Consider the following 24,580-nt stretch of genomic DNA (forward strand, 5'->3'; position numbering starts at 1 on the left):
ATTCAGCTACTTTGGCGGGATCCGAATTTCCAGCTTGGTTAGGTAAACCCAAGGAGTTATGGATGTGTGGAGCTTCGAAATGTGGAAGTCTAACGAGAGAAGAAGATGTTTTAGAAAGGGCTATCGAAGACGAAACTTATATAAGAGAACCCTTTCCAGAGGACACGTTTGAACCATTAGAATGGACACACATTTAGCAACCCTAGATGTTTGTGCAATTCCGGATGGTCCCACAACGCAATTTTGCGACAAGGACGGGTACGACGTGGTTCCTTACTTCATGTTGAGAACTGTACTCGAAAAAGAAACTGAAAAGAACGATACACTGGAAAAGGAAGATGAAGAGGAGGTGTTTCACGACATTACCGATCATCCAGAGTGGGGAAATGAAGCAGACAACGAGTCAACGGACAATTCAAGCGGAAACGAAGAAACTATAACGGATGTCCGATTTTATGATTTTCCGAACCAAACTAAACAACGCCAGAAACGCTATAGAGCAAAGAGAAAAACAAAGGGGGTTAGAACCAATCCGATGCCTAGAATAAGAGGAAAAAATCAATTCCTAATGCTAGTAAAGGCTGAAGATTGTGTTAAGGATAAGATTTCTGGAAGAATGAGAGGCAGTGATCAAAAGAGCTTACGAAAAGACAAAAGAGGCTCAAGAAATCAAGTTCAAAAGAATGGAACGAAAACTGAAACAGAAAAATCAGAAAAGAACAAGCGCAACAGAGAATACACGGAGTCCAAGTTAGAACGTAGAAACAAGTACAGAGAGCTCAAGAAAATCTGAAGGAAGTTTGGACGACAGAAATTGAGAGTGGAGAGGACGAAAACGTCAAAATCAAGGAAAACATGGATGTTCCCTCTCACTATAGGAAATTCACAATAGAGGATAGGAAGGTGATATTAACCCCACCTATTCGAGAGAGGAAGGAGAACGAATCTTATGACGGACCGGAGGATGCAAAAACAGTTGATTTAGCAGCTCCAGGTGAGACGCCTAGACCGGTCTACATAGCCACAGATTTGTCTCCAGGCGAGGAAGAGAGACTTTTGAGTCTTCTCAGAGAGTATAGGGATGTGTTTGCATGGTCTTATAAGGACTTAAAGGGAGTTGACCCATCGATATGCCAACACTCAATCCCACTGAAACAAGACGCAAAGCCTAGCAGACAGAGACCATACACATATAATGATACTTTTGCTAAGCAAATCAAGGAAGAGATAGATAAGCTAATGGAAGGTGAATTCATATACGAGATTGAACACACTGATTGGGTATCTCCGATTGTGGTAGTACCTAAGAAGAACGGAAAACTCCGAGTGTGTGTCAACTTAAAGAAAGTGAATGCTGCAACAATCAGGGACAATTATCCCCTGCCGATAACTGATCATGTTCTAGAGCGTGTATCAGGGAAAACAACATACTCCTTTCTTGATGGTTTTTCAGGATATAACCAGCTAGCCATAGCACCAGAAGATCAACATAAAACAGCTTTTGCAATGGAGTGGGGAATTTATGCTTATCGAGTTATGCCTTTTGGTCTAACCAATGCTCCCGCAACCTTCCAGAGGCTGATGACGCATGCTTTCAAAGCATACTTAAGGCTGTTTCTAGAAATCTACATGGATGACTTATGTGTACATTCTCTACTGAGAGATGAGCATCTAGAACACCTAAGAAAAGTATTTGAGAAATGTAGGACATATCGCATTTGTCTCAATCCTGAGAAATGTGTGTTTATGGTCCGACAGGGCAGAATTCTGGGACATATTGTCTCACAAAACGGAATATCCACGGATTTAGAGAAGATAAAAGTTATAGTGGATATGCCTAGACCAACCAATGCGAAACAAGTACAGAGCTTTATGGGACATTGTGGATATTATAGACGATTCATTTACATGTACGCTATAATAGGCCAACCACTTTACAGGCTAATAGTGAACTTTGAATGGACAGAGGAGTGTGAGGAATCGTTCAAGAAATTGAAAGAGGCACTCATTACTGCTCCAGTCTTGAAATCACCAGATTGGGAGAAGATATTCCATGTGCATATAGATGCTTCGGCATATGCAATAGGATGTATTCTGGCTCAGCCAGAAGAAGGAAACATGGATTTTCCTATCTGTTACGCCAGTCGACAGCTCAACCATGCAGAGAAGAATTACACCACAACAGAGCGAGAAGGATTAGGAATGATCTATGCTGTGAAGAAATTTCGGCATTATCTTCTAGCCAACAAGTTTGTGTTTTTTACGGATCACCAAGCCTTGCTCTACCTAGTGAATAAACCATGCAATACCGGGAGAATAGTGAGATGGTTCATTATCTTACTGGAATTCGACTTCACGGTAGTAGTAAAGAAAGGAAAAACACATCTTAGAGCTGATCATCTTTCGCGATTGACGAATGGAGAAGACCCTATAGGAGTAGATGACGACATGCCAGACGCGTACTTGTTCAACATAGAAATGATACCTAAGTGGTCTCAAAATGTCGTTAACCTATTAACCTATGGAGGAGAGTTCGATAGAAGAGAATACAACCTGAAACATATTGCTATTCAGCAATCCAAGAATCTTCAATTGATTGCAGGAAGGTTGTATCAATTGGGAAATGATCATGTTTTACGACTATGCATCAATCCTGAGGAATATAATATATATCTGCGCGAAGCACATGTTCAGGAATGTGCATTTCATTGTTCAAGAAGGAACACATATAGGAATTTGTTACAATTGGGAGTCTATTGGCCAGGAATGAAAGAAAGCGTACATGAATATGTCACTGTATGTATTGTATGTTCATCAAAACCGCCAGCCGAGTATTCGACATTATATCAGATAATGATCGCTCCAGAATGGAGTCAGTATATTGTTGAATATCTCACAAATAGAACTTTCCCAGAAGGAACGTCAAAAGCTCGTCAGAAATCTGTAGAGACAGAAGCTAGAGATTACGCTTTAATAGGAGATCAACTCTATAAGAGAGGTAAAGACAACCAGCTTAGGATTTGCGCATCAGAGTCTGAGTATGTGATAATCCTGGAGCAAGCTCATGGAGGAGTAGGTGGAGGCCATTTCTCAGGTGATAAGACAACAAAACTTGTCTTAGCCGCAGGAATATGGTGGCCAACATTACATATGGACGCTGAGGAATACGTTAAACGGTGTGATGACTGTCAGCGGACCAAAGTACCACTTAAAAGAGATGATATGCCGCTTAGACCAATGATGGGGGCAAGAGCTTTTGCAAAATGGGGGATTGATTATGTCGGACCCATTTCACCTCCTGCATATAAGACTCATGCACAATACATCATTGTGGCTACAGACTATCTAACAAAGTGGGTCGAAGCAAAGGCAACTCAAAAAGCAGACGCCAGGACCACGGCACAATTTCTGTATGAATACGTCTTTGTATGATATGGATTGCCAATAGAAATTGTGAGTGATCGAGGCACACATTTTATAAATGAAGTGATAACGATCCTTCTAGATGAATTCATGGTAATCCATAGGAAATCAGCCCCGTATCATCCACAAGCAAACGGACAAGCTGAAGCAACAAACAAAACCATATGTACGGTCCTCACGAAGATTGTATCTGAGTCGAGAACTGACTGGGACCAGAAGTTGCATTCAACATTATCGGCATATAGGGTAGCGTATAAAACATCAATAGGAACGACCCCATATAACATGGTTTTTGGGCTAAATGCTATCTTGCCAATAGAATTCTTGATTTCAACCTTAAGGGTGGCTAAAGATCTAGAGTGGACAGGGCACGAGCTCTTTGATAGAATAGATGACCTAGAAAAGCTAGATGAGCTTCGCCTAAAAGCAGTAGCTTCCATCTATGCTCAAAAAAGGCGACAAAAGGAATTTTTTGATAAGCATGTGCGGACTAAAGAGTTTAAAGTTGGGGACTATGTCCTAGTTTACACTCTGAAACAGCATGCTAAGAAGCTTAAAAAGCGAGGGATGGGTCCTCTGGTGATTAAAGATCTATCACCAAGTGGAGCCGTCAAGCTTGCTACATTAGACGGAGAAGAAATGCCCAATTGGATTAGTGGATGCAGAGTGAAAAAGTATCTGTTGCCGCTAACACAAGACATGCTTCTCAAAATACATCAAGAAAAGCTGCGTGTCCAGAAAAAGAAAAAGATTGAGGAGGAAGCGCAAGCCGAGGCGAAGGAAAGAATGGAGAAAAGAAGACTACTGCGTCAGAAACAGCGCAATGAAGGAGCAATACGAATAAACGCAGTCAGTATAACAGAAATGGATAATGACAAAGAAGAACCCATCATTGAATGCAAAGTAGGAACCAACCAAATCAAAGCCAGAGCACTATTGGATTCAGGAGCTAGAGCTAACCTACTTTCACTCAGTTTGTATAGACAATTGACAAATGACACTAAACTACAAACTGCCAAGCAAGAGTTAAAGAGTTACTCTGAGAATTCAATCAAAACTGTCGGATGCACAGTTTTACATATACAGATTAACCAATATGTGTATCCTCATATGTTTTACGTGGTTGAAGACCAAGCTACACAACATCCATTATTGCTAGGACAACCATGGCAGAAGCAATATAATGCAATGATTGACTGGAGTTCTAATTCAGTGCTTATCAAATACGAAGGTGAAAGTCAATCAGTTAAGTTCACCAAAGGAGAAGAGCCAACTCCAAAGGACGAATCCAAAGACAAAGATAAACAACAACCAGAGAAAAAGAAGAAGCAATGGCAACCAAAAGTTTCTATACAACCGGATTACTCTTCGACGAGGAATTCTCAACAGTGGATAAGGAAGACAAGCAATAATATAACAGCTCAACCTTGGAACAAAACGGAGTCAAAGTTGGTATGGAGACCAAAAAAGGCTGTGCCAGAGAACACAAAGGTGGAAAACAGAGTCTTCAATACCAGACAACAGAGTGATTCCAGACAATCAAGGACAGTGAAACAGATCTGGATTCCAAAGAAGTTCATGACGGCACAAAGCTATAGCAAGCAAATTTGGATCCCAAAGATTTGTAAACAGGAACTCCCTTCAATACAATCAACGGAAACTCCTAGGTATTTCAAGGCGAGGAAATCAACACGCAGAATAAAGCAGGTTTGGGTCGCAAAGAGTTTGTGGCAAGCACAAGCAAAGCGGAAGCAGATTTGGATTGTGAAAAAAGACAACAAGGTAACGAAGAATCCATCTACTGATTCTACTACCGAAGTGCCAAAACCAACCCAAAACCAGACCACCAATCCTTCAATCAAACAAAGAGCAGCTTTATTGGAAAGACTGTTGTATCATCGCTCTACAATTGCATTGGGAACTTATGACCAAAACAACTACAATGCTTCACCCACAGACACTTCATAGTCGTCCGGGAGGACTCAGACTAGGAGGGGGGGAGGTATACAGGAGCTACAAAGCAGCTACAAGCGGAAAAAACAAAGAAAACAAAAATTATATTACAAGGGCAGTGTCTTACATGATTTTGCAATTTTTTATGTTTGATTGCGGATATTGATAATATTTATGCCCTTATATACCTTGTTTTGCAACAAGAAGAGATCAAATGATGAATTTGGGTCTCTAGATGTGTAAATATCACTAAATAAGAGTGTTTTTGGAGCTAAAAAGTGGAAAAAAGTGGTAATCCAAGTCCAGAAATCACAAAGAAGTGTATATTCATATACACAGGGTTACCAGCTAATTATCGTGTATGTTTGGAATTTTTTGGCTTCAATTTGCTATTTTCCTTTATTTTTTAAGATTTTCTTAATAAAAGTAAAATAAAAATAAAAAAGCAGGTGAAATGAGATCGGAAAAAAGAAAAGAATAGACGGTGATGGTCCTAATGACAAGGGCAACCCATGGTAAAAATTGGGTACAATTCTGAAAAAGTTGCGGAAAGCCCGAAAGGACAATATTTTGGCAAAGTGGACAGATTTCTCAGAAACAGGTCAAAAGGAGTCCAAATTGAGAAATTTCAAATCCTAAAGTGCATTTCACGACGAGATAGGAGCACATGTCAAATTTGGTAACAAGTGATCCGGGAAGCCCGAAGTTAAGTATTTTTCACTTCACTATCAAGCTCATTTCCACTATTACCTTCTTGGAGAGAGCAAAAGAGCACACAGGAGCATCCGACCTTCTACCGCCTTCTACGACTGCTACGAGAGCTCAGAGGACACCAGACATGAGAGGTAGACTCGTTGCCATAAGCTTTTGATGCTTATCGTTAACTTTTGTCGCGAAAACTCACCAAAACCAAGAAACAAGAGCAGACGGGGAATGGGGAAGAACGCTAGGTAGGGGCACAACCGCCTAACCAAACCTTGCAAGAACTTAGAGGTGGGTTACCCTAGTATAGGAGATGAGTTTCTAACACTCAAAGCTCGAGAAAGAACGACTGAAAAAACCCTAGGTCAACAGAGCCTGCAAGAGGCAAACAGAAAAAAGTTGTCGGAACGACACAAAACTTCTCAGGAAGCTTAACAACATCGAGGGCAATGCAACCATGGAGTATCTCCGGGTTTGGATCACCAAAAGAAGGTCGGAACAACCGATTCGGCTGCGGACACACAAAGCGTCATTTTGGCATAACGGCTAAAATTGACGACCAAATGACATGAAACTTCACAAGCAGCTTCAAATATACATGGATGACTTATGTTTGCAAGAAAAACCCAAAAGAAAGCTGATTCACTTACCGATGGTGAAAAAGACGCTTTCGGGCAACCAAATGGAGAAAGATGGAGAACGGGGAGCCAAAGTCAAGTTCAACCAAATAGGTGGCTTCACAACATATCCAATGAGCTGGAAATGCAACTCTCGAGAAGAAAAGTTGAAGAAATTCAACTCCAAGGCAAAAAGACGACTTCGGAGACTGAAATGCCTATAAGGGGGCTTTTTAGCTAAACTGATGACTTTTTAAGTTGAAAACTAGTTAGCAGGGCTTAGGGCACTAGCACAAAGCATTCTTTGCACAAAAAGACCAACATTTCAAGAAAAGACATCATACGCGTATGATGTCTCACATCATGATTTTCACATCCATTTCAACATTTGAGTGCATAGCCTCATTCCACATGTTAATCACATCCTATGAACCAAGTATCATGAGAATTGGAGTTAGAAAACCCAAGGAAAACCAAAAAGATGCAAAGTAGGCCATAAAATTGATTCTTGGTCCTAATTTTGTCAAAATAACTCCAAACTCATTGAAACTTTGTAGGATTGTTGATTAACACATCTACAAGCTATCTGGAACCAAAAAGCACCATTTTGACACAAAAGACATCATACGCGTATAATGTCTATTTGCACTTACAGAGCAAAAAATGCTCATTTGTCATCATACATCCATTATATATATCTAATACATGCTACATATGAAGTTTGGAACCATTTGGTCAGGTGGATCACCCCATTAGCCCAATTAAGAGAAAATCCTTCATACAAAGCCTATTTTTGTCCCAAATCCAACATATTCAAGTCCAAACCAAGATTTGAGTATAAACAGTCCTTCACTAGCACATGGAGAGTCCACATAACCAATCCCATGAAAAATTGATGAAAAAGACATCATACGCGTATGATGTCTCCAGAGCCATTTTTAGTCCAAACTCTATCCAAACTTGATAAATCCACTGAATAAGACTATCTAAAGCCAAAACCAAGCTTATAGAGAAAATTGGTCCAAAAATGCACTAAAAGACATCATACGCGTATGATGTCTCACTATGTGATTTTGGCACCTCAGGGCTTCAACCACCAAACAGAAGTGTTCTACATGCCATTTGAAAGTAATCCAACAATTTTTACCCAAATTGAATCATAAAATCCAATTCCCTTTCAAAATTTTGCCAAGAGCCTGAACCGGACTAAACTGGCCAAAACTTGACCAAATGGGATCCAAACTCAAATCCAAGCATATGATACTCATGTATACACTATCAGCTACAAGCACAACCAATATGAAGTCATTCTGACACAAAAGACATCATACGCGTATGATGTCTCAAGCATGTTTTTGAGCCCAGTTTGCATATTTTTTCACCTACATTGCATCCTTAGGCCTGAATAGCTCATGTTTCAATTTTCAAGTCATTTGAATAGTTAAAAGCTTCATTTCGGCTTTCAGTACTAAAAAGACGCTAACTTCTGAAATTGGAGTTACAGGATCCATGGATTCCGCTAAGTCATCGGCAACTAAGAGAAAAAGACCAACCATCAAGGATGCTCTTGCAGAAGCAGAACCTTTTGATATTCCAACAGAAACCCTCAAGCCAACCAAGACTTGGGTGGAGGAAGCAGTACTAGAAAAAGAGGGAATAAAGATCTACCAGGGGACTTTCAGAGATCCTCAAGGGCAATCGGTCGATGTACCTATGATCCCACGAGAATTAGTGGATTATAGCAGATCAGAGAACATCAGCAGATACCTGGAAAAGGCTGACTTACACAGGTTCTTCACCTCGAGACCATCAGGTGTAGACGCAAGAAGAGTGTATGAGTTGGCAACATCCATTCAGAAGGATGGGAAAGCCACGTTGACAGCCATGGATGGAGAAACAGTTGAAGTACAGATCACTCCACAGCTCATTGCAGATGCATTGAAGCTGCACAACAAAGGGAGTTCTGTCAGAGAAAGAAGGGAGGCCATAGAGGTCTATGGATCAAAGAAACAAAATACAACCTACGGAGATATGGCAGATCAACGAGCGGCAACCCTTTGCCGACTGTACAACCAATTTCTCCATATTTGCAGTAAAAGACCGCAAAAGTATACAACACCGCCCCATGCCATTGCAACTACCATCACATGGGCACTGAAGAGCAACATGCCAAAAGAGGTGAATTATGCTCAATACATCCACGAGCAAGTAATTGCCATGCACAACGAGAAGCCAAAGTATATAGGAGGAGCTGAAGTTCTGACAAGAATAGCTTATGAAGCTATTGGAGCCAGAGATCAATGGCCAAAGGTTCCCTCCCAGAATGAGTGGCTTAGAGAAGCCGATGAAGAGGAAGAACAGCCTGAAGTATCCAAGAGGGCGTCCACAAGAGCACGCCGAAAACTAGAAATAGTTTTAGAACCTGAAGAGGCTGTGGACGAGCCGCTCAAGAAGAAAGCGAAGAAGAAGGCTGATCCCAAGCAAACCAAAAGTCAAAAAGCCGCAAGAATGGAAAGGCTGGTGGAGCAGTTTAGAGCGGAAAGAGCTCTAAAGGGGCATAATTCAAAGAGGGAAGAGAGGAAACAAGGGAAGAAAAAGGCGAGAAAGAGGTCACCCTCTTCTCCATCCCCCTCATCCTCTTCCTCTTCTGAAGAAAGTAATGGTGTAGAAGAGGAGGAACAAGGGAAGAAAAAGGCGAGAAAGAGGTCACCCTCTTCTTCATCCTCCTCATCCTCTTTGTGTTCTGAAGAAAGTGATGGTGAAGCTCTCAAACCGCCCAAGAGAAGAGGAAGCAATTTTTGGCTAGTGATGCCAAAGACAAAGTACTCACCGAATGGTGAATCTTGAAGCTCTGTCGCTATGAATCTATTCACAAATATGTAGAAAAGTTTTGGGATTTACATCTCAAAGCCATTGTCTACAAAAATATGCATTTTGGAGAGCAAAAACAATAATTTTGTGCTGGTTTATCTGAGGATATGGCGAAGTATGTTAACTCCCATATTCCACTGTTAGTAGGTCACCGCGACGGACGTCTGCAACATAGTTTTTTGGTACTAACATAATGTCAATACTCAAGGAAGTGACTCGGATGGGGCACGAAGACTCTTTGTGATCGTTAATCTCAAGAAGTGAACCTTAACAAGCAAACACAACAACTCTACTAGCAAACCAACCACTCAATGATCACAAAAATCTGCCTATGTACTTTCTCACAACTCTAGGTCATCACGCCATTTTGGCACTCGAACGGACTCGAAATGCAACAAAACTTTAGGAGGAGGTCTAAGACACTTAGGGGCAAAATCCTACCAAGTCTGATTGCAATCCAACAAGGTACCAAAATCACGATCCATCATGAAAAAGGTCCTGAAAACTGCAACATGCCAGAAATGTTTTCCTATGGTATAAGAACACTCTCCTATGGTCAAAACGACTAAAAAGAATGATTTAAGCACTCAAATCTGCAATTAAGGCTCACTAACACATAGTCACAAACCACAACAAAACTGACAATGCTTACATTAGAATGAAAGAGCACAGAAAGAGAAACACAATGCAAGTTTGGGAAATGAAAATTGATTACCCATTCATTAACTGCGACGATTGTAAGTTGGAGCAGTTCGTAGCTTGAGCATACGTACAACAGAGCTCTTTCTTTCTCTAAAGATAAGCCTGCTTTTACATTAAGTTTATTGACATTTATACCTAGGGCATTCTAAATGGCGAGTGCCCGGCTCATATGGACCTTTACAAATGTCATGATAGAATTACAACTCAGGGAATTGATCCACTACTCTGGAACCAGGATTTACAAAGAGTATTACTACACTAGCTTGGAAATCTAATAGAATACAAATGTGGTGTTCTGCTATGTGCTTGACCAATTGGGTGCCCGTTTGATCGTGTCGTTGCTTGACACAACCGTGTGCAGTCTTGTCATAGGCTTGTCTTCAGCTTTGTCTTCAAGGTTGGTCTTCAGCTTGGGAAGTGCTTTGTCATTGATGACGCTCCCCCTTCCTAGAGTGATTCATAGCTGTCGTGTTGTTGATACGTGATTTAAGCTTGATTGTTGAGGCAACTTTTCTTCTTGCTGCACATTCTCCTTTTTATTGCCAGTCATGGCCACCATAAAGAAGGATTTTAATATTTCGAGTTTATAGAATTGATCCTCTTTGTGGTGTGGACTTTATGTTGGGTTTGCTTTCCATGTCCGCTGTAATTTGAGTCGTCTACAATAGGTCACCAATGTTGAAGCATTTTGTGAGCTACTTTTGATTGTTGTTGATGACTCTCTTGCAAAATTTGTCATTGCTTGTCGTTGTAGGCCATTTTTTGACTTGCCATTCTTTGATGGAGTATTTTTGTCAACCTTGGAGATAAAAGATTCTCTTGATAAGCATATGTAGATCTGTAATTTTTGCTCCAAGTCATTGTTGATTGATTTGGGTATCCATTTCCTTATTGTTGATGTAGAAGGAATATATACAAAAAGTCGATGATGAGGGTTTCTAGATTAGGGTCTTAAAACCTAGATGACCAAAGGTAAAAAACACGATGGGAAAAAAGTGCCTTTGGTACACGCTCTTATTGGAGTTGAGCCTTTGGACTTGAAGTACCTTTCATGCAAGGTGAGTGCTTGGAAGAAACAAAGGAATGGTGCCTAATGCAAGTGCCAATTATGGGACACTCTATATGCATATGAAAATTTGTCGAACAAAAGCATGTAATGTAAGAGATGGAGTTGATGGATGCTTCAAGGAACAAATGTAGCACATGTGACATCAAAGGACGTCTCAATAGCTTCCATGTTTCCAAGAAGGATTTTTGATGTAGAAGCTTCTCCACTCATACCTCACTGTGATGAGTGCGTGAGTGTCTTTTGGACTTCTTCCTTCATTTACCACTATACTACAATGACTTTGACTCTTATGCTCACATATACTAGCATGAGAGACACAACATAAATACACTCAACTCTTCCAGCTTGGGTAGTACATAGAATAATTAATACGCTTAGACCACAACGACACAACATAAATATGCTCAACTCTTCCATCTTGGGTAGTACATAGAACAACTAAGACGCTTAGACCACATAGATATTACATGAAGGTTTGGGACTAACGTCTCGCTCATTTAGTGGCTTAGCTGCCCGATTATGACTTTTATGCCATTTTCTTTTTGTTGCTTCTCTTTGGCTAGTTGGTGTTGTTCAGCTTCAGCTTTCAGCTCTTGGATTTGTCTTTGAAAATCTGTAATGACATTCATCGTGTCCTCTAGGTCTCCTTGTAGAGCATCAATGACCATTTCCAACTCCCTTGCCTTAGCACTGCGGCTAAGTGCTGCTTCTTGCATTTTTCATGTCATCATCTACATATGCTTGGCATATTCATTTACCTGTATGATGACTTAATTGTTTGTTTGCCAATCTTTAGGCTCTGTAGGCTGCCTAGATGTTCCAGCAGTTTTTGTGTGTGGCTCCTTGGGTGGTGCTGTGGTGGTTGCTTGTGGTTGCGGTGGGGGTTCTACCTCTCCTTGAGGCTATGCGGTTGCCTCTGTAGCTTCAGTTGCTTGAGGCTTTGTGGTTGCCTGTGTGGTTTCCTGTTGGGTGGTTGTAGAAGGGGTGGTCTCTGTTTTTGTTGCCTTGGGTTGCTCAAAACTTGTTGCCTCCTATGGTTTAGGATCCTTTTCTTTGGCTTTCTCGCCCTCAGTGGGTCTAACTGTTGGTGAAGGTGGAGGGCTTGGCATTGGGTGGTCTGCCTATTCTATCGCAACTGCATGATCTGGTGCCGTGTACTGTGGTGGTCTCTTTCCTAGAAAGTGGAAGTGATGATGATACAAACGTGCTGGTTCTTCCACTTGCCTTTGGATGAGGTCGACAAAGGTTGTAGTAGCAGTCTCCTTGGTGAAGGTGCCTGCTATTTTCTTGTCTCGAGCCCGCGTTGTCATCCCTTTAGGTGGCAATTTCAATGACTCGGCCACAATTTCCTTTGTGATAACCACTTTGACCTTCTGTCCTTGTTGGTCAGTAATTTGGGCTGATCCATCCTCTTTAATTGTAGACAACAATTCATAGGCTTTCTGGAAATCTATGCCACATGGTTCCTGGTCGTAGAAGTCCCTAAGGCCAAGCCTTCTGTTGGCTTCTTTTGTGTCTGGCTTTGCCGCGACATCATAGATCTCTTTCGGTAGCAGTTGTAGCTCTACTGGTGTCCTTCTTCACTTTTAAACCTTCCAGTGAAAACTATTGTATTGTTTTTCTCAAGTTGTTTTCTGGACAAGTATGTTTCTTTGGCCGTCTACAATAAACTTGGGTCCAGTTGGTAGGGTAGCAGCTCTTGCAGCTTCTCTTTTTGAGACACCCTCTTCTTGGCCTTCTCTACAGCTTGCATTGCTCCTGTTAAGGGAAGTAAGTGCCAAAGTTAGAAAATTTTTACAATTTTCGCTCTGAAATGCCCTTGAGTCTGAATTGCTGACAAATTGAGTCCAATTTGCTTCAAATCAATTTTCAAACATGCATAGATGCATAAAAATCTGTAAAGATCAAAATCACAAAGTTCAAGCAAGGGATTTTGGGCTACCTTGGATATCTATACTCGGACTTCGTAAACTATTTTTTCCCAAATTCCCCTGCTAGTCGTACTAGGCCGTGAAATCTATGTTAGACCCTCAAAAATTTCCTCAATCAGATTCTTGTAGCTCATTCTGCAAGAATTTGGGAAAGTTGACCTTGGCCGCCTAATTTAGGCTTCCCGCTTCCATCTGTTGATTTGATTGAAATTTTTTGCGCCTGACCGTCTTGTCCTTCTGTTCATCAGTGTATCTTCAATTTTTCCATCTGAGCTCATTTGCTATTTATTATTATTTTTGACTTGTTTATTGAAAAATCAAAGAAAATAACAAAATGCATTAAAAGCAAAGTGAAAATCCAATAATTAAGAAAATCCATTGAAAAGCATAGCTTTATATTTTTTCTTGGATTTTTCTTATTTTAAGTCCCAATATCAAGAAAAATAACCAAAAAAGACCAATTTTTGATGATTTTCTCAACGTATATACACTATTTACACTCATTGGGGAGATGTTATCGGTTAAATTTTCCTTGTTGATGAATTGTTAAGGGCATTATTAGGTGATTTTGCAAAAAATCACACGTTAACATCAAACTTTTTCCTCCCTCTTCAAACATTGCCCTTAATTATCGAGTTCCCTTCCACCCCTCCTAGATGGCGTACTTCGGGTTGACTGTGTGCCTGGGTTGAACAATCATGTCTATGCATAGCCTTGGTTGTCTCTACCATGCTTTGAAGATCAATGCAATTCAAACCATTATGTTGTGCAAGAGTTGGGTTTTGAGTAATTAACTCAAGGGTTTCTGATGTTGAGGTTTTCTTTTGTTATCTTTCAAAGAGCAAACCTTGTAGCTTGTGTGCTCTTTGCTTTATTGTACCGCCAGGATGCGCTAATTTCCTGAGCTGTGGGTATCAATAATGATGGTTGTCGAGCTTTTACCCGCCATTGATATCTTGGTTTGCTTTGGTCAGAATGGTGTGGTTGAGTCTAACTAGACTTAACTCTCCATTGCTTGATTGGTTTTACAGTTTGTGGAGAAGGTAGGTGGTCTTTTTTCTTCGAAATACATTTTGTATTAGGTTCCTTTTTTGAAGATGCTCCTCTTTGTGTCCTTAACCTTGGAACCATCTTTGGTACCGTAGATGATGTTTGGAAACTCAGATTTGAATCGGCTTGTCCTTAAGCTGTGCTTTTGGTACCCAAATTTGTCTGACTCCTTGCATGATACTTGTAGCATTTTCTTGTCGATAGGATGGAAAATATTGATTTCTTTGTGGTTTGCTATGCTGGTAACCTCCTTTCCATTCCTCTTTGTGTGGTGCAATTGGAACAATGAGTTGTCCGCCTTTAGGTGATAGCTTGAGCTGATTGGTATCCCAATCTGGTACTGGCTTGTAAGTCCACATCCATGAGATTACAAGAATCATTGTTTCATTCATGTGTTCATTTGGTAAGCATACAAATTGATGGGGGCATGAACAACCATGTACTATCACATTTAAGTTGGCTACTCCCAATGTTAGTGTTGGGTTCTTGTTGCATCCTTTAATAGTTGATATTCCTGCTGTCAAAAATCGACTTGTTGCTTTCTTGTACGTGGAATAACTGTCTGCATTTACTCGAGCTCCTATATTGATCAATTGATTTGTGCTATGATTGTTCAACTGTACTTTTATGCGAAGGTCCATTCCATCTAACCATTCATCATCCGTTGACACTACATTTTTTGTAATTCGCATAGTCAGTCATCTAGTTCCACAGTGTTGATGGGAATAGGTATTTGTTGATTTTTGAGAGCAGCTTTTGTTTTGAGTACTTGAAGCCGATCTTCCTCTTGGGATTCATCAATAACTTGCTATCGTTTTATCTTTCTTTGCTTTGCTGCATGCATCTTTTCTAGCAATTCATTGGTTAGTGGAAAATTGTACTTCTTTATACCGCATTCACTAATCAAATTAGCCATTGGTTCACCATCTAGGGTGGACAACTTCACTGTTTCACTTGGAGATACATCTTTAATGATGAACGGTCTGTTTTCCTTTTTCTTAAACTTGGGAATGTGTTGCTTAAGGGAATAGACTAAAACTAAGTCCCCTTTTTTGAAGATTTTTATAACTAGATGGGAATCAAAAATCTGTTTTTGTTTTCGCTTTTGAGCATAGATGTGAGCTACAACAGTTAGCCTTTTGCTCATCAAGCTTTTCTAAATCTTCAAGCCTCTCTGACAATTCATGTCCAGTCCACTCAAGATCCTTAGCTACCCTTAGTGTCGGCAATAGAAATTCTATTGGCAATATGGCGTCAAGACCATAAACAAGGTTACGGGGTGTAGCATTTAAAGCTGTTTTGAATGAAACTTTATAAGCCCACAGAGCAGCATGGAGATTCATTTCCCAATCCTCCGTATTGAATCAACCACTTTAGTCAATACCAAGCTGAGAATTTTATTCGTATGCTCAGCCTGTCCATTTGCTTGTGGGTGATAGGGAGCTAATTTGTTATGGATGACCATAAGTTTATTAAGCAGATACTCAATTACCTCGTTGAGGAAATGAGTTTCCCTATCACTCACAATTTCTATTGGTAGTCCATATCTTGTGAATACATACTCATATAAGAATGCGGCTGTGGTTCTGGAATCATTCTTTTGAGTTGCTTTAGCCTTTGTCCACTTAGTCAAATAGTCCATAGCTACAATGATATATTGAGCTTGGGTTCTATAAGCAGGTGGCTGTACTGGTCCAACAAAGTCTATACCCCATTTTATGAAAGCTTTAGCTCCCATCATTGGTCTTAAGGGCATGCTATCTATACGGGTTGGCATTTTTACACGTTGACATGTATCACACCTCCAAACATATTCCTTGGCATCTGCAAAAAGTGTTGGCCACCATATGCCTACCATTAAGATTTCTCTTGCGGTGGTCTCACTCAGAAAGTGACCTCCAGCTAATCCAGCATATGCTTGTTGTATAATGGGAATATATTCGTCTTCATTTGCACAAAGACGCAAATGTTGATCCTTACCTCTCCGATAGAACTGATTTCCAATAAGAGCACAGTCTCTTGCTTCTATTTCAATTGCTCTTTGACGGTGTTTACTCATATCCTCGAGAGATGTTCAGTTTGATATGTAAGTAAGTAACTAGATAGTTACTCCACTTAGGAACATGCAGCATTTGGAACAATGTTACATGAGGAATGGGTGCTTGTTTTTAACATTGAGGACATTGTTTTACAAATGAGTGAACATACCTCCTCATAGTTGGCCAAAATACTCCAAGTCTTAAGACTCGTCGCATAGTTTGGTCTTCCGCAAAGTGAAGTTCTACTATGGTAATATGTGCTTGACTTAGGCATTGGGTTTTCTCCTCAAGATTAATGCATAAAAGCAATATTCCGTCTCGATTTCTTTTGTACAACCTTCCAACTAGTAATTGTTACATAGCCAGTTGTAATAGGAAGTGGTATTTGCAAATCCACTTGAGCTATGGTCATCAATGGTACCATGTTTTTCGTCCATTGAGGTATCATTTCCACGGAGAACAAATATGCATCTGGTATATCATCATGTACTCCCTTAGGTGGTTCTCATGAAACAATCCTTGACAAATGATCTGCTCTTTGATGAGTGGTGCCCTTTTTCACAACTACAGGGAAATCAAATTCCAAAAGAATGATGAACCAACTCACTATTCTTCCTGTGTTACATGGCTTGTTGACCGAGTACAATAAGGCTTGGTGGTGCACAAAGAACACAAATTTGTTTGCTAATAGGTAATGTCTATACTTTTTTACGGCATATATTATTCCTAGTCCTTCCCTTTTGGTGGTCGTGTAGTTTTTCTCTACCATATTCAACTGTCGGCTAGCATAAGAAATAGGAAAATCAATTTTCCCGTCTCCTGGTTGAGCTAGTATACACCCAATGGCAAAATTGGAAACATCTACATGTATGTGGAATACCTTATTCCAATCTGGTGCTTTCAATATTGGAGCTAAAGTGAGAGCTTTCTTAAGCTTCCTGAAGGATTCTTCACACTCATTGGTCCATTCAAAGTGTGCAATCAAGCTATACATGGGTTTTGCAATTATAGCGTACATGTAAATGAACCGTCTGTAATATCCACAATGTCCCATGAAAGCTTGAACCCCTTTAACTGTTGTCGGTCTAGGCAAATCAACAATAACATGAATTTTATCCTTATCATTAGCTATTCCATTTTTAGACACTATATGTCCAAGAATTTTTCCTTGTCTATCCATGAATGTGCACTTTTCAGGATTTAAGCAAATCCTATAAAGTCTACATTTTTCGAATACCTTTTTGAGGTGTTCAAAATGATCAGCCGGGATTGATGAATGTACACATAGATCATCCATATATACTTCCAAAAAATTCCAAAGATATTCTTTAAAAGCATGGCTCATCAATCTTTGGAAGGTGGCAGGAGCATTAGTTAACCCAAAAGGCATTACCTGATAGGCCAAAATACCCCATTCAATTGCAAAGGCATTTTTATGCTGATCTTTGGGATCAATTAGAAGTTGATTGTATCTTAAAAATCCATAAGCTGTAAGTCTCTTTTTTTGCAACTCATTCTAAAACATGCTCAGTGATTGGAAGAGGAAAGTTGTCTCTAATGGTAGCTGCATTCACTTTCTTGAGATTGACACACACTCGTAATTTTCCATTTTTCTTGGGTACTACCACAATTGGAGACACCCAATCTGTGTGTTCAATTTCATAAATGAATTTGGATTCCTTAATATTTTCAATCTCTTATTTGATCTTACGGACAAATGTCTCATTATAAGTGTATGGCCTTTGTCTACTTGGTTTAGCATCATCTCTCATCGGTATGGTATGTTCACAAATTTCTAGATCAACACCCTTGAGATCCTTATAAGACCAAGCAAAGACATCTTAATATTCTTTCAATAATCTTAACAAAGCTCTTCTTCTTCTTCTGTCAGGTTTTTTGCAATGTAAGTAGGTCTAGGCTCTTCTCCTGGTTCGGCTAGATCTATCCTTTTTGCGTTTTCAGGTCCTTCGTAGAACTCACCCTGTTTTTGTAGTTCCTTGACAGGTTGTTCGACTATGGTTTTTTGGTCTTGGAGAGTAGTTCTTGTAATGGGATGGAACACTCATTACATCGTTATCATCCTCCTCGGTAGTTTCCATTTACATTGTATATATCTCCTTTAGAGCTTTTTTCAACTCTTGATACTTCTTTTTCCGTTCAACTCGTGTCATGGTTGAATTCTTGTTTTGGTATTTAGGTTTTGCTTGAGTTCCCTTTCTTGTTTTTCTCAAAGTTTTTATTTTTTCCTGCTTTTTGTTTAAAGGATATCTACCATTGGTTTTGTCTTTGACACACTCATGTGCATCTATCTGAATCAAAAACTTTGCTCTACTGGAGACTGATGGCATAGGTGTAGTTTTCACATCTCTCATGTCTCTTTTTCTTCTATACCATTTCTGTCTTCTCAATTTTTGGTTTGGAAAGTCAAAAAACTTTTCCTCGCCTCCTTTCATGAGTAGTTTAGCTCTCACATGTTCATTTTTTGACCCCGAATCATCTGTGGTAGCTGAATTTTCTTCTAGCTCATCTGTTGCATCATAGTACAGGTCTAAAAAGACTTGTTGAGCCTTCATCAAGTCCTTGGATTCTTGAATTTTGTCTTCAATGTGAAAGGTCAAGATCATTTGGATGGGAATTATGTCATAGCCATACTCATTGCAAAATTGAGTAGGCATAGACGTATTTACACATACATCCATTGTTGCTAAAATTTGACTCCACTCAAATGGATCAAACAAATGATCTGGAAAGGGTTCAGGTACATAGGCTTCGTCTGTGCAATCCCTTTTTAAGCTCCCGTTTTCTGAGGCTCCGCACATCCAAATAGGTATGTATTTATTCAACCAAGATGGAAGCTTAGTTTCAGTTGAAGAGACTGAGTCAAATTCTTGTATGGGTGTTTTCATGACATCTCTATAAGTGTGATCTTTTAGATTAACCCTTGTTATTGATCCCACTTGCTTCAAGTACAGATAATTGTTTCCCCAATCTTGGATGAGTTGTACTTGTCGCATGAAAGGTCTTCCCAAGATGATTTCGTCTTTGAGTTTCTTTCCAAAGTCTACAATGGCAAAAGTGTGTTGATATTCAATCCCACAGGAATTAACTATCACTTTTTCAAGCAGTCCTAAGGGTCTTTCAATGTGTCCATCAGTCAATTGCAATTTCATTCGAGTTTGTCTAATGGCTGGTTGTCTCCATGATTCCCATACTACTTTTGTGGCTCTGGTTATGCCTGCCCCACAATCCAGTATTGCCATGGTTTTGATATCCATATATCTCACCGGAAGGGTTGTTTTTCCTTCTTTCCCTTCGTAGTATTCTCCGGCTTTGTTCACTGGAACAAATCAAATCTCTTTGTTATCCAGTTTGTGCTTCAATTTTCCCAAATTCTTTGCGATTAGCCCTGTTATCCCCACCTTCTCTAGAGTTTTCTGTAGATCATTCCATAGATATGGTTTGATTTTCAACAGCTCTCCTAAAGTAAGAGTGGATTGGATGGGTGTAGACATGATTGCATGGATGTTGTCTACCTCTAGGATCTGTTCTGCTCTTTTTACCTGAGTGGTTTTATACACTATGAATTCATCTTCGTTATCTTGGCAAGTAAGAGGGTACTGTTTTCAAAGTCAATGGTTTAGACATTCCTGAAGCTTCAGATCCGCAATCCCCATACAAGTATTATACATCCATGTCCATATCACGAGGTAGATTATCTAACCAAACCTCCTCTATAGGAGATGACTTCAGAGTTAGGCTCCCATCATTAATCTCTTTAACTTTTTCCCATAAGTTTTCTAGCCAGTCTTCTTCTACGAATGGAATTTTGCCAAAGGCATCTTCGCTGTCAGGCACTATAAGTTCTGGTTCTTTTGTTTCAAGGTGGGGTTCTACCACCACTTTGGATTTTTCTTTACTGGTTCCTACCACAAGCTCCTTAGCTTTTTCTATACTCTCAAGCTTGGGTTTGTGTTTTTCCAGCATCTCTTGAGTAATTCTTACCAAATTTTGATAAGCTTCAAGCTTAGCTGCTTCCATATCTGGAAAAGGATAGTTTTTCCATTTGTTTTCCATGTTTTGGCATGCTTTAAGTCCTGCTTGGTAAGATTCCAAGGCTGCATTAATTGGCTCAAAAATTATGTCTACCAAAATTGATCCTTCAGATGTCACTGCGGTTTCCTTGATTTCACTTCCAGTTTCTTTCATTTTTTCCTGGAATAGGTTCTTTGCTTTCTCCTTGATTTTAGCCCTTTGTTTCTGTTTTCTCATCTCGTACCTTTTGATGCTGCTTCTTTTGGTCTTTTGAGAGGAGATTTTAGTATTTTCCAAATCATCAGAGGAGTTATGTTTCTTTTTCTTAGCCTGGGCTTTGGTGATTACCTTGATTGGAACAATCGGTTCACTCTTATATGAGCTATTAGGTATCACTTGGACTACGTTCATGACTGTTTTGTCCTTGTTCAAAGGATTTTCTGGACAATCTTCAGGGAAGTGTCCTCCCTTTTTGCAACATTATATGCAATAAGCTTCAACTGGCTTAAGGTTCTTGTCAGGCTCTGGGCATTCATTTTTCCAATGATCATCTGTGTCACAATTATGACAGTTTCCAGTTCTTGGCTTAATCATGGGTCTTACCATCGGAGGTCTAACACCTTGATAAGCTACATAGTACATCGGTGCAAGCTCTAGTGTAGTATAAGTCGGTTCTTCCATTGGTGTTGGATGTGAATTATACCAATCTCCTTCTACAATTACTGTAGATGGACTAGGCTCCGCATAGGGTGTAATAGGCACTAGTGCTTGTTCTTCTATAACTCCTTCTCAATGCATGTACTTTACAGACACAACATTATGTCCAGGATATGGAGGTTGTTGACCCAACACTAGTTGAGGTCTTTCCATACCCATCGGTGGTCTTTGAGCCGGGGCCATATTAGGCTGATATCTATACATGGGTTGTCCTTGTGGCCTCATAGGCCCATATTGAACATTCCCAGCATACTTTGGTCGGTAATAGCACTCATTGTTCTCATGGTTGTTCCATGTACCCTCGATTGTACACCATTTTTATGGCATAACTGGTTGTCCCTGTTGAGGTATCCCTTGCCCTGGTCCCCTCATAGGTGCTTTTTGCATGTTATTCATCATTTCATTCATCCTTTTGAGCATGTCTTCTATGGCCAAAAGGGAAGCTGCAACAACAGCTGTTCCCACTTGTGTTGGTTTGGTAGATGCTGTTTTCTCACGTTCTCCTTAGGGACAAGTCTTCATTGAAAATATCATGATTGTCTCCTAAGTCAATAGCATCTGACACACACTCTTCTAGGGTCATATGCTTCTTGCTATACAATATAGCATGAAGTTCTTTGTTTAACAGCCCCTTTAGAAATAATGATGCTAGTCTTTCTTTTGCAGGTATCTCTAGCTCTGGGATCTTGCAATGTATTGCTTCATTCTAGTTGCACAATCCCTAACATACTCACCTTCTTTCTGTTTGAAGCTATAGATTTGAGCTACAATATTGTGTTTGATCCCCGTTTTGGAACATGCAGCTACAAATCCTTGAACTAATATATTCAAGTCCATGATTGACCTTGGTGGAATGTTTTGGAACCATGTCAGTGATTTTCCTTCTAATGTCATTCCAAATCCCTCAAATTGAGTATGAAAATCAAATATGTGTTCTGCTCTTAGCACTTGTTTAAAGCTTGCTAAGTGGTCATATGGATCCCCAGATCCACTGTATTTTTTGACCCCTTTTTTGAAAATCAGTTGGTCTAACACGTCTATTTGGTTGAACTCCCGGTCTCCTGGCAGTTGGTCCTGTTACGAGTCCTTCAAACCATTTTGTTGGAAATAGTGACTCATGTAGCCCTGGATTGGCTTTAGTGTCACCCGGTTTTCTTCGTGAGATGAGGTAGTTTCTGGTTCTTTAACATTACTCTCTCGAAGTTTATCTCTTGGAATGGTTTCTGGTCCTTGGCCCAATATCCAATCCCTTATGGAGTACCCTTGATAATTGGTATGTTCCACCTCCTCTAGAGCCATCATAACAAAGTATTGCTATAACAATCCCTAAACGGGTAAGTTGGTAGATCTGTTGATCCCTTGTCTTTGAATTTGAAGATATAGATTATCTTCATGGGTGTTAGCAGTCTTGATTTGGCATGAGAGGCCCATAGGCGATCTTTGATGTTTCTATCCTCCCAATAATAGACTCCGATCCTAGGATTATCCATACTAAGCCGTTTCAAAGGCTTCAAATCAATTTGATCGTATCCCTCAAATTCTAAAGTCCCTCGTCCTTCTTTTGCTGCCATATATGGAATTATGGTATTTACTTCTAACCCCCATTTGTCTATCACATCACGGTTTTCAACTTGTAGATACTGAGTTCCATTTCTATCCATGTACATTTTTCCTTGTTTGTTTGTCATGATTTCCTTTTCAAACTCTATGCCATGGTCATCAATGCAAATAGCATACTCTTCATTAGGATCCAGGTAAACCTGAGCTCCATGGAGATTGGTCTTATAAAAAGAGAGTATGTACTTATATTGCACTGTCGTTTTGGTTTCTGAATGAGTTGAATAGGAAGACATTTCAGATGTTGATTGTGAAAAGTGTCTGAGACTTCTTCCAAGATAGTGTGCAAGTGATCTCCTTGGTTCACACTCGCTTCGATGGATACTCTACTAGCAGTCTCTCCAAATATGCTTGATTTACTATATACGACCAGATCTAAGGTTCATATAGACTTATGAAGCCCTGGATAGTGTACTTACCGTCGGATTGACTTGTTGTCAACTTCTTCCACTTGACCTGATTGCAACTTCTGTCAAGCTTTGAATTTTCTTGTCTTCAACCTAATTCTTGTATCAGTTTTAATCAAGTTAGCTATCCTTTCACAAAGACTGTACAATTCTTACTAACTATTGTGACTAGTCTATGTGTATCACTTCAAATTGAGCTAAGTGAGTCAGCAATTGAGACTTTCACATTCTACTTTTGCAAAAAGCCAAATGACTAATCTGCACCTAAAAAGTGAGTGAACATGTACCAATTTGGATCCGATTGAACCCAAAATTTCTTGATGGCCTTTTATTATGTTGGTCTAACACTGTACAAGTTCAAAAGTCAAAAAGTCTGTCTCTGTGTATTAGTAGTAAATAATTACGATTATTTCCTTTTCTCAAAATTGTGCACTTTTTTTGGCTTGATTTGCCGAGTATATAACTTGTTAAGGTCTCTGGACAAGTTTCACTAAGTTTGAACAAAATTTGTTCAAGTTACCAACTGTTTCGTGTCCGCAGAATCAGTTTTCAAGAATCTGACTTAAGTCTCGCTTTTGTGATCCAATTTTTACCAAAATTGATTTGTGTGGTCTACTTGGTATGCTTGACCTTAAGGCATACTCAAATGTGCAAAAGTATCCAATTTGGTAGCAGATGTAAATAATCGCGATTATTTACTCCTGCTATTTTTGTGCACTTTTTTGCAACAATTTTGACACAAATTTGTTAAACAGTTTAACTTAAGCTCCCTAGCCAAGTTTCATCAAGTTTGGATAATTTCTGTTCAAATGGTCACACTTTTGTGTCTGTAGACTGACTTTGCAAATTTGGCCACAATTTTCAATCCAATGATCCAAATCTTACCAAATTTGATTTGTGAGAGTAATATAACATGCTAAGACTAGTGGTATGCTGACTTGGTAAAAAAAGTTGAAAATGGGACAAAAGTTAAGATTCGCGATTATTTACTTCTGGCAAATTTTTGCATCTTTTTGATCAAATGAGCATGTACACTTGTTTATCACATCTATATAAGCCTATAAGTCAAGTTCCATTGAGTTTGAACAAATTTTTTCCAATTTACACTCAAGTTCTCGAAAGTCAGTACAGAATTTAGTTGTTACCTAATTTTTGGTCTATTTGGTAATCCAAATTCTATGGGCCTTTACAAAAGTTGTTTGTTCACATGCATAGCATCTCTGGTATCAACCTTGGTCAGTTTAGAGCTGAAATTGAATAATTGTGATTATTTACTTTAGGCCTAAAATGAACACTTTTTTGAACTTTTTTCTTGGACAGTCTTTTCATGAGCTATTTTAAGCCTCTAAGTCAAGTCAAAACTTAATTTGGCCTAAAATGTCAAGAAAAAGTAAATAATCAGAGTTTTTGCAAACTCTTGAAATCTTTACCTCAATGCGTCCTTGAGCTT

This window comes from Adiantum capillus-veneris, chromosome 5 (assembly GCF_014529385.1).
Source record: "Adiantum capillus-veneris isolate H3 chromosome 5, ASM1452938v2, whole genome shotgun sequence".
Classification (NCBI taxonomy): domain Eukaryota; kingdom Viridiplantae; phylum Streptophyta; class Polypodiopsida; order Polypodiales; family Pteridaceae; genus Adiantum; species Adiantum capillus-veneris.